At 30.4% G+C, this 12,679-nt stretch overlaps 1 protein-coding gene across 1 annotated transcript in view; it reads left to right on the top strand.

The window, feature by feature from the left end:
* LOC140441283 (acetylcholinesterase) overlaps positions 1–12,679 on the top strand; it is an 823,341-nt gene that overhangs the window by 569,136 nt on the left and 241,526 nt on the right. The gene's annotated exons all lie outside the window — the stretch shown is intronic.

The following is a 12,679-nucleotide window of genomic DNA, read 5'->3' as shown; positions in this document are numbered from 1 at the left end:
ATATATAATATTATAAATAGCGTTGGACCAAGTGCCCATCTCTGTCTTAACCCTCCATTAAACCTATCTGATGTTGTATTATTTACTAATTAGGGCATTGTTGTTATCATTGTATGTTTTTTATTATTCTTACTAACTTGTTGTCCATTTCTTGTTTCTTAATATTTTCAATAGTATCTGCCTTGGTACTTTATCTATGTGGACTTTTTCTATGTCAAGGAATGCTACGTATATTTCTGTTTCTCTTGTCGCGCTTGTTATTGTTCTTAATCGTTTGTTTATTATTTTTTTAAGAGTTTTATACAAAGAATTTTATATAGAGTTTTAGTACATAGCAATGCCAATCCTATGTAGTTATTACATTCTCTCCTATCTCCTCTTTTGTATATGGGTTCTATTAATGATACTTTCCATATCTATATTATCTTCCCGTATATCTTCATTTTTTTATACTTTATTTATTATTTTTAGTAATATTTGTTTACTATTTTCCCCATGTTTTTTATCATTTATCTATTTTAGGAGCCATTTTGAAGTATGAAAAAATACTTCAACGTTTTTATTGCTTCTTCTAGTTCTTCCTCATTAATTAAGTTTTCTGTGTTATCTTCCAATATATTATTTTATCTTTAATTAATGTCGTCTAGGTTTATTAATGTTAGCAGTTCGTCGAAGTGTTATTTCCAGCTTTTGACTATCGCTGTTCTGTTATTAATTCTCCATTTTTAGTTTTAATGCTGTATATAATTTTTTTGTGTTCTTATGTCTTCAGAGTTCGGTTGAATAGCTTGTGGTTACTTTTGCAATTTTCTCCCATTTTTTCTCTGAACTTTTCCCAATTGTCTCTCTTTGCAGCTGTTTCCAATATTTTTACATTTTTCTTTCATTTTTCTATTTATACTATTTCCCATTTATTTTGTATTTCAGATATTGTTTGCGTGCATTCTTCTTCAATTTTTCTTGTTTTTTAATTACTTCGAACTACCACGCTGTCTGTTTTTTGTTGAGTCATTTTTACTTGTTTCTTATACTTCCTTATATGCATCCAGTAGCAGGTCTTTGTAGTTATTCCATAGATTGTTTATTTTTTTTTTTTTTAAGTTTTTCGTGTACTTTTTTCCCAAATATTTTTGCTGTAGGGTATTATTCCACGAATATACGACTGTTTTGGATTACTTCGACAACGAATATTTTACTGTGCAAGTAGAAGTATGAAGGTAAATTGGTCTAATCATTATTCCAATAAAAAGGATCTACTAGTATGACATCTAAACTAAAATTATTTCAGTTAAAAGATGTTCAGATAGACGAACAATTTATTGTGAAATTTAATCCGAAAATAACAAAAATTTTTACACAAACGCTACTATAAATAAATATAATGACAGACATTTGGGTAATCTTTCCGTGAAATGTAAACACCAAAGAGGCGTGCCGGGTTTCTTTGATATTACACTCTTTTATTACTTTATTAGGTACTACAACTGTAATAAAAAGAAATATATACTATTTTTAATATACATGAAAATAAATTGGCAGAACGATGGTTCAGAAACCAGAAAAAGGATTTAATATTTCACTTTGTTAGTTTTAAATATTTGTTTGCCTTGAGGGGATGTACTCTTAAAAGTTCCGAAAGTAACGGGTATAATATACCGGCTATTGATAGTTAAAGTAACAAGTCGTTACAGATATTAAAAAGTAACGAAAATTTATATACAGTTTCATATATCGCCGACTGATTATGGCTGTGAATCTGATCGTTGATGATAGTTTTAGGAGATTATGAGAATAAGAGAAAGTAAGTTTTTTTGTTTTTTTTTAATACTAATTGAATATTCCACTAAATAAATTACACTATTTGATCACTTAAGTATTCTTACACTTCGTTTAAATAACTTAGTTCAAAAACCAACTTGTTTACAATACTAAACTTAATGATAGTAATTATATACTTCAAAATCTGAATTACTGTTCTATAAACTATTAACTCTATATTTATATCATAACTTCATATTTAAATCTAAGGTTTATATTTGTCATAACAGTATTTTAAAAATGGGGAGAATTTACTTTTGTACAATTCAGCACATTGGACCATTTAAATCGATACCTTAAAGCGAATTTAAAACAGTCGTATATTCGTGGAATGGAGTATATTTGTTTATTTCTTAGCTTATACGTTTTTATCGTCTCTTTTATAATTGTTTTTTCTGGCTATTTCTCCATATGGTCCCAAATTTTTGGTTTTTATTTCGTCTTTTATTCCTTCACTATTGTTGACATTACCTGCAATATATATTTCTCCTCTTGTGGCTTCTGTTGCAAACGGTAACTCCTCCTAAAATTTATCTTTGCTTTGTGCGTTATCTGTGGTTCATCCATAAGTTTTAGTAATTATGTACAAAACTTCTGAAGTCCTATAGTTTTACCATCTTATATAGATTTTCAGTCTGCTTTTTATTTTATTTGACCTTAGCTGTTAAATTCTGGATCCTGGCGAAATTGATTTGGTAGAAATCGTAAACAAGGCCTTTAAATCAATAAAAATTAGTCCACTAATATTCCAAATATCATTCATATAACCGAACTTGAAACATGGTTACTACTTTTTTATATAATTATGTATTCACAATTATTGCAGTTTTCATAAAACCTACTAGTTCGGCAGCAGCTTATTTTTCTGTACACACAAGGGTGGGTAGTTGAAAACTATTCTACCTTTTGTAAAACGTTTCGTTGAATACAAATATTTAGGTCTCCTCCTATATAGGTTATTAAAAAAAATTGTTTAAAAGTTATTAAAATTTTTACGTTGACAAATCAAACTAGCCTAACTTTTATTGTTCCTAAGTTTTTATATGGTGCATATTTCTGTAAAAGCTGTACATAAATACAAATTTTGAACCTGTTTCGACAATCTACTGATAAAAAAAAGTAGAAGAAACTTTGTTTTTTATTAAATCAACAAGCAATAAACAAATAGTTGAAAAATCTAAAGTAAACGGTGGGCTAGTACGTGTTCTCGACATCTGCATCAAGATTGTATTGAAATTTTAAAATAGCTAACACATGGCACGCATATTGTAAACACGTACTAGCCCGCTGTATGCTTGTGATTGTGCAAGGGCGAAAAGCTATTTGTTTATTGCTTCTCAACTCACTGAATTTTTTCAATGGTAAATTGTCGAAATAGGTTCAAACTTTCTGTTCATGTACAACTTTTAGAGAAATATGCACTATGTAAGAAGTTATGAGGACTAAAATTAGACCAAATCTTCGATTTCTTAACATAAATTTTAATACCTGTTAAACAACTAACTAAAATTAGACCAAATCTTCGATTTCTTAACATAAATTTTAATACCTGTTAAACAACTAACTTTTTTTTATTATATAACACATATAGCAGTTTCAATGTATTTTTAAATATACCTTACGATAGGCCTAGATGTAAATTAAAATACATTCAAATTTGAAAATTTAATAAGAAAAATTTTTGATTCATCGGAAGCACTTTTTGAGATAGAGGACCTAGATTTTCGTATTCAGCGAAAAAATTTACATAAGATAAATTACTTTTCAACTATTTTCATAATAGTATAATTTGATATATGGTATTTGTGTGGCAATTATGTTATTTTCTTTAAAATATTACATTAAATTTATGTTAAATTTGATGTAGGCAGACAAATCATCAGACTAGAACTAGAAACGTGATAAATATGTCATTTTAATTACAACTTTTGTAATACCTTTCAAACAAGTATAATATTCAATGTAAAACGTACCGCAAAAAATAGTTTCAGAAGCCTATTAGTTAGATAATCCTATAACAATTAATATAAAAATTACAAGGTAAATATAAGAATTGGAATGTAGAAGGAAAAAGAGAAGAAGAAGACCCAAAAGGAAATGGATATACTAGTTCTAAGAACTAGGAAAGAATAAAATAAATACTCTTAAATAATTAAAGACGATGGCTAAAAATAGAAATGCTTGAAAAAATTTGTAACCTCCGAAACCTTTTTTGGATGGTGCTAGAAAAGTCACCAATGGAGACACTGCGGACGGCAGCCAGATGGTTGGTGGACAGCGAGTCGTGGGTTCAAAACTAGCTTTTGGAACCGGGAATGGGTGCAACGAACGAAATTAGTAAAGATATGACAGGATAAGACGTATTAGAAAGGATACCGAAATAAACAAAAAGATAGATGGGTAAAATTACCAAAGATACGATAAGATAGGAACAGGGCGCCACTTAATTTTTTGGGGTTTAAGGAGGAAATTAAGAAACCTTAGAAAAGAAAAAAGATAAGGAAAAATATCTTGGTTCTGAGACCAAATCCAAGGAAAGATAACCAACAATTAATTATTAAATAAATTTGGTCAACACACTATATAAACAAATATTAATTATATTAGGTGGACTCCTTCCACCTACTTACCTACGAAACTTAATCAGCCTAATCTTTCTTCTGGTCAAAGGTATAGTAATAATTGAAGGTAAAAAGCAAATATTCAGAATTATTGTTATATCAAGAAACTTTATTAGGAGTCGACAAATAAAATTCATACATAAAACAAAAACAATATATTCAACAACACAATGATGTAGGCAGCTGAATGTACACTCAAGTAATAAAAATACACCATCAATTAATAAATGGTGGTATACATATAAAAAATAAACAGTATTATGATTGATAAATACCTTTACAAATATAATATAATAAAATCATACACAAATTAAATTATCAACGAAGAGAGTCTGATGCTATATAAAAATATTCAACTAAAGTTGATTAAAGAAAGTCCCTCTTTGCTGTTTAATGGGCATATCTCGAGATACTGGGTATAGTAAATAAAAAATGAATAACAAACAACACAAAGTTAATTAAAGTTAAATTCAAAGAATACAACAAGATTACAGAAATAAAACTTTAACCAACCCGCACTGGTTAAGTTTTTTATCTGTTCGCACTGTTGTTTAATGATTATCGGAGAACTAAATGTTCGTAATTATTATTTATTAGAATTTCTTAGTAGCTGATGGAAAGTTCGTAAGAAAATATTGAATGTCCTTTAAACTGAATGCAAAAATCAGTAGTTACTCTTAACTACAGGTGAAGACATGGATGAACGTAGATTCGCCCAGATAATTAAAGATAATAAATATAATACCATAACCATATCATATTATTCGCCCAGCTAATTAAAGATTCTATGATTACTCACAGTAAATCTTGATCACTGCTACACTGCATTGAAACTATTACTATAATTGTATCAAGCACTGAAGTTATTTAAATTAAAAGGTATTTTATACCAATATTTAATCTAAGATGATATTAGATTAAAAGAACTCAAATATATGTATACACACTTAGAAAGAAAATGAACAAAGAACAGAGACGATAAGATATGAAGAACGTCCATATGCAAAGACTGTCCCGCGAGAAGTAATCCTCTCAAAATTTCACAAGCTTTCCCCAAAAATAAGGTGTGATATCCCCCACTTAAAAATGACAGCTCAGCCTGTATGTATTTCTAAGAAGGTAAAAAGTACGAAGGGTTCGAGGTAAACAACGATACTAGTAACTTGGAACGTGACGAAAATAAAGTCTCCGGAATTAGGTTTTTACAGAAAAATTACTATAGACGTGCTTTCGACGATATTTAACAAATCTATCAAAAGAAACAGACGCGAAACCGGAAAGAGATTAACTAAGGATTAACGAGGATAATAAGTCGGACCTTCCGTCTTTTGAGATAGTCGGTAAATTCCAATAAAATTTCCTAATGGTAAACCGACCACCAGCTTATATATTTGCAATTACGGCCATCGGCGTATTAGCAACGGAGGTAAAGGGATTAGAAATAATTTAATATATTAACTATAAAAAAAATGTTACAAATTGAGTAAAGGAAGAACCGAAAACCCAATTCAATGCCTAAGAGGACAAAGAGACATAAAAAGAAGAAGATTTTAAGAATTATTTAACATTTTCGCTTGTCTTAATAATTAAATTTAATATATTTTAAATCAGTTTTATGAAAATTATATACGTACATATGTTTTAATCTTTATGCGTATCCCCTTTAAACTAAAGAAATAACTACTACGAAACCTCAGTAAGTTTCCATTATTTCTACTTCTATTTCGAAGATGCGTGTCGATATTTCCTCAAAATTACTGTATAAAAACTATAACTGTTCTTATAAGAACAAAATGTTGGCACAGTTGCTTTTGCTCTAAGGAGTATTTAATTATTAACAAAATAAAAAGATAATAATAATCGTATTTTTTTTCGATTCTGAGGCCACTATTATCCTTAGTTTTTCGTCGCTCTTTCTCGTCGTACAACTTTTCTTTGCATGAAAAGTTACAAAAAACCGCAGCTGTATAAGTGTCCTATTCTACAGAATAAGTGATACTTCTGTTGAACTAAAATTATACAAAATAAAAGAAAGCGCAGGTCGATTTATTTGAAAATAGTCTCGAAAGGTACCAGTATAATATAATAATATCATTTTATCTTTGAGTTAATCAAAACATTTTTTTGTTTATAGTTCCCGTGAATAGGTCGTTTTCTGTAGGGCGCGAGAAGTTAATATTTCTAAAAAAATTTGACCGGGCACTAATTCTCAGAATTGGTATATCACAAAAAATTTAACGGGATTACTTAAGAAAGCGCCCTTGCAAGAAAATCAACAAGTTTTAATCGAAATTTAAAAACAAGAAATAAAATGACAGACATTTTAAGAATAAAAACAAAAAAAGAAATCAAACGATTTCTACCTGGCGAAACCGAATTCAAATTTTTACCACTTTGCTTCCTAAAACTTGCGAAGCAAACAGCTTGATGAATTACGGCAAGTGAATCTAAAATTGCATTCCACATGCCGTTCATCATGGTCAAAATTCGTAGTGAATTTAGTTTCTGGTACTCCAACCGAAGTAAAGTAATAAAACATAATGACTCCAACCGAAGTAAAGTAATAAAACATAATGACGGTATTAGATTTTTGTTTTGATACAGGGCAGCGACAGCCGCTTATACGTATTTCGACCTCTTTAGGTCTCCTCAGAGCGGTATGGCCACTACTCTGAACCAAAACAAAAATCTTTCCCGTCCTAGACCATAGTTATCAAAATAACTATATATGGACGTTACTACGCCATCTAAAAACAAAAAGAGAAATCAAACGATTTCTACCTGGCGAAACCGAATTTAAATTTTTACCACTGCACTTCCTAAAACTTGCGAAGCAAACAGCTTGATGAATTACTCGGCAAGGGAATCTAAAATTGTATTCCACATGATGTTCATCATGGCCAAAATTCGTAGTGAATCCAGAAACTGAATTCAATACGATTTTTTTTTCTTTATATCTAGAAAAAATGGACATTGGACTTTTGCAGATTTTGCCGGATAGGAACATTGGCCCTAAAACAGAGAAAAATATTATGATTTAGAAGAAAATTCTTAATTTTTTAAAATACAAAATACAAAAGAAATTAACTTGAACCCTATCTTCTAAACTAAATTTTTTAATCTGAACCCTATCGTCGTTGATGTCTGGAACTGAAATCGATGTCATTTGATTTTTGAAGATTTTGATAAAATGGCCTATTGTATTCACTAATATAAGGTCGAAAATAAACAGATTTTTTTCTTTAATGTGTGCTAGAGGTAAAGGTTCTGAATTAATGGGTTCTGGTTGATCTATTTCCAGTTCGTTTTTTTCGATTTCTAGTAGAAACCTTCCTTAAATCATTTTTTTTAAACGCTTCGGCGTCTGCAAAACTATTTTCATAAAAGAATTGGAACTCATATTCTTGGATGTATTTTAACCACTTTATTTTCAACCATGGTACAGCTTCCCCATCATCATTCCTTTTACTATGTACTAATTTTCCTGATAGTACCCTACTAAAATTTAAAAAATCTTTCTGTTTTATCTGTACGACTTGAAGTGGTAGAGTCTTTCCTATGAAACTTCAATTTCAGATGTTGTCTTTTTCTTAGCTCTCTCTATGGCTGCATGAATTGTGTCGGCCTCCTTATGGGTCTGACCAGGTTCCATAAATTTATGATGTACTTCTTTCAAACGTTTTCCTATTTTTTTTCATCTCACGCATTACTAGCAATACCATTGTGAACACAAAAATGGTTCTGTTTTGGCGAGAACAAGAATCACTATAGAAATGAAGTAGGTCTACTTCTATTGGAGCGACAAAATGAATTTTCTTATAGATGAAGCTATTTCTTGCCCACCAGACCAGCCACTGTCTCGTTCCATAGGAAACAAATTTCCACATTGCCTGATGTGGTAGTCTCAAACACTGTTAACTTGTAGGTCCATAGTTGCTTTTTATAAAACGAAACACCGTTCCGAAGGTATGGGGTTGGTAGACATTTTGTCTATCAACACCCCTTGTTGACACAAGTCAACAGAAGCAACTACAAATGATTGGTCTATGGTTCTTTGTCTAACGACTTTTGCTTATAAGCATTCTCAGCTAAATCTAAATGTTTTTTCCTCTCAATTAAAAGATTTCCTTGTTCCTCTTCTTCTTCTTTAGTTAGTTGCTTATTTTTCATACTTCTTTGACTTACATTAAACTAGTTACACTTAGCACAAGTATCATTTGCCGGACCGTGAAAAAAATAGTAAACTCTTCATTGAATATTTTTTTATACGTTGACTCCTTTTTATGGTTTGTTTTATTATTTCTGCAATATTCACAATAATAAAGTCGATACATTTGTGCTACTGAAAGATCAGGACTTAGATATTTTTTGGAAGTACGTTTCCGGGAATAGTGGCTATTATAAGCCGGAAATCACATCTTTTCTATCTTCCTGGATTTAATTATGTCTGAAATGCTTTCCTCTGTCATCCATTAGGAAGATATTAGATTTACTAGTTCTTTTCTTCTCGACTGTTCTTCTCTGAATTGTCCTTACTTTTGTTAAAGTTAAATCAAACGTTTGAATATACATCGCTTGACATGTTTCAATAGACTGGTTTTCATCAGTAGTTAAAAAATATCTTCAAGTAAATTTCCTCTGGCTTATGCCGTCAAACTTTTCACTTTCCTTTCTAATTCTTGTTCTTTCCTTTGTCGTTTCTTTAACAGTCTCTGCTATATACTGATCTTGTCCATCTTTTGGTAAATTATAAAAACCTTCAAACAATTTTCTAAAAACCTTTTCTTTGTTCTTTAGTGAATTTTTGGTAACATTTTTTTCGACAATCACATGGACGTTTCCTTTGCTTTTTCTTTTTAATGACTCCTTTTTTAGATACATACTCTTTTCCGTTCTCTTTCAGTTCTCTTCTTTTATTTTCCTTCCATTATTTATTCTTTCTCATTCGCTAAATTGTCCTATCTTTTCCAGTTGTCTTTTCATTTTTATCTTGTAATATTTCATTATCAGTTACCTCAAAATCTGCTGTAACCGAGTATTCTGCTCCACCTGAAATATCTGATGGCGAATAATCAGGGTCATCAAATAAATCATCATTCATCATCACTCTCAGGGATATGCTCTATTTCTTGTAGGCCACAATGTGTCTGAAAAAAATCAACAGTTAAGTAATGTATAGGTAGTTTGTCAAGGCAAGTTTTTGTCAGTAGGTAAATAATAATATACTTACCAACCTACCAACAAAAGTTTTTTTTGTAACCAATAACTTTTTTGAATTATTACCTCCAAGGGATTTCCTTTAGTGTTGATAATTATTTAGTACTTTGCTCCCCAAATAATTCTTTCTTGTTAGAAAATACCTAAAACGTGAATCATGAATTTTTCACACAAAATAACAATCAAAATTAATGACAAACAACTAAGAAGGTACACACAAATAGTTTATTCACTTACCCATTTACTAGAAGTTAAAGGACGTAATGGTATTATATTATTATTAACGGTACAATCTAAGTCAGTTGGAACACAACTTGCCGATGTTAATTTACGTATAGTAGCACCTTCGTTAACTAAAGTAAATCAATATAATAATTTGTTTTTTTACAAATAACAGTAATAAATTACCATTTTTAGAAAACAATGTGCAGTTTTCTAGAATTTGTCGAGTTCTTTTACTCATAATTTAATATTAATTTTACAATTATATTATAAACTTTGATCAGATAAAAGGCATATATCGAGCACAGTTTAATTAAATCTTGACCAAGTACTTTCGATCCCTAGATCATCTTCAGGGGCATCTGAAATAAGCCAAGAAACGTTTTTTAAAACCAAAGAAATTGATTAACTTCGATAAAAACTCGAAGTTTTATGGTTGAAAAAAGGTTTTTATATGATTAACGTTTATAGACTTACTTCGTCAATTGTGGCCTATCCGGCAAGAACAGGATGTCATAAACATATAAATGTACATTACACTACACTACAAATGGACAAACAAACACTTTAAAATAATTTAAGGAAGGCTACATTACTTGAAGAAGCCGGAGACAGAATGGCTCCTGATCTAACGGAAATGTTGGGGTGACATGTGACAAATGACAACTTGGATGAGCAGTCACAATCATAGATATGTGATCTGCACCTTTTACAATTCTATGAAACTAAGTATTGACCAAAAGTCCAACTGACACTACTATAGGAGGTCACTGATGAAATATAAAATTATATAGAATATTTTTTAAGTAGATTGAATAATCCAGATCTCACACTCAAACATGTCTGTAATAATTAAGGTGTTAGTTTGAGAGCAACTGAAATAGACGAAAAGTAAGAATGCAAGAAGCGGACTAAACAATATGTTAAACAGTGGGTGGTTGACTACAATAAAATGGTCTACCATGCACTATCTGTAATGTAGAAAGGAAGAGATCTGACTATGTAATTAAAATACTAATAATTGAAAATCAAAATGGAAAGCAAAGTTTATAAATGGGGTGTAATCCAAGTAGTTCAGTTGAAACCACAGTCAATGGTATAACTATAAAATTACTATGGATGTGCTCAGTGCAGGAAGTCTAAACAGTCGAGCTGGGTCCCCTACGAGGTGAAGCTGTAATAAAGTTTTTAAAAATAGGTTTAAATTTAGTACAATTTAAATTAATTTGAGTATTAAGACAGTGAGAGTTTTCATTTGTTTCCCTTGTAATTTCCAGATCTTCCAATAAATCCAACTCCATATAGTTTTTCTTTCTACTAATGTCATGTAAGATAGATGAACCAGTGTTGATGTTAAAATTGTGTTTACTGGATAATAAGTGTTGACCAAAACTTGAAGAGTTTGGTCTTTTCAAATGTTCTGAAACTCTAGTGGATAACTTTCTAATGGTTCTACCTACATAAGAGGCATCACAATCATCACATTTTAATTTGTAAATACCACTTTTGTCAAGTGTGTTCATCCTATCTTTGGTGTTGATTAAGAAGGAACCTAAGGTGTTGTGTGACTTGAAGGAAATTTTGATGTTATCGATTGTAGAAGTAAAAAGTTTAGATATTTTATTTTAAATGCTGCTAATGTAGGTGAAGGAGAAATATCGGGTGTTATTTGAAGCAGTAGGTTGAAGAAAACTTTGTGATGAATATGCAAGCTTTTCTGCAATTTTTAGTTTAGCTCTATTTAGAAGCTTTTAACCATTATTGAAAGCAATTTGTTTAAGAGTATTAAGTTCTGAATTAAAATTATCATTAGAAAGTGGAAATTTGAGTAACCTATGAATGTAACTGTTGAAAGCAGCCATTTTATGTTGGGTTGGATGATTAGATGTATCATGTATAACATGATCTGTTTGGGTAGGTTTTCTGTAAACATTGTACTCTAAAGAATCTTTATTACGGGAAATAGTCATATCCAAGAAGTTCAACTTTTTATCAGATTCTGGTTCCAGAATAAAAGAGATGTTGGGATGGAGGTTATTAAGATCATCCAGAATCTGTAAAGCATCATCTTGGGTTCCCTGTATGAGAGCTATACAATCATCAACATACCTTGACCAAAAAACTATTTTGTTGTTGTTGTTAACAAACTTCTGTTCTAAGCTGTCTAAGAAAATGTCAGCCAGAAAAGGTGATAGTGGAGATCCCATTGCTAAACCTGTTGGTTGTTTATATATTTTTTGATTGAATTGAAAGAAGTCCTGATCAAGACAGAATTTAAGTATAGTTAAGATAGCATCTTTGTCTTTTGCCGATATGTTGCAATTGTCTAGAAGATTGTGTACTAAAGGTAATGTTTCATCTCTTGGTACAGAAGTAAACAGATTGGAAACATCAAAAGAAACTAAATAAAAACCCTCTTCTATCCTAATGCTATTTAACCGTTCTATTAGATCTAAAGAATTTTTGATGGAGAACTTAGGTTTAAAATTAGTGATAGACTGAATTGTGTTGTAAATAAACTCTGATAAAATAGAAACTGGAGTGTTACAAAAACTTACTACAGGCCTTATGGGACAATTGTGTTTATGGATTTTAGGAAGTCCATATAACCTAGGTGTTATAGGATTAGATACAATTAACTTCCTGTTGTTATATTTAGTAATAGTATCATTAAACAATTTGACCATTGCTTTTGTTTTATTAATAAAGGTGTTAAGTGGATTTTTTTCCAAAACTACAAAACTGTTATCTGAAAGAAAAGATTCTACTTTCTCTATGTATTGAGTTTGTTCTAAGATTAC

This window comes from Diabrotica undecimpunctata, chromosome 5 (assembly GCF_040954645.1).
Source record: "Diabrotica undecimpunctata isolate CICGRU chromosome 5, icDiaUnde3, whole genome shotgun sequence".
Taxonomy (NCBI): Eukaryota; Metazoa; Arthropoda; class Insecta; order Coleoptera; family Chrysomelidae; genus Diabrotica; species Diabrotica undecimpunctata.
Note: the sequence above shows the minus strand (reverse complement) of the source record. Positions and strands in the feature narration are given on the sequence as shown.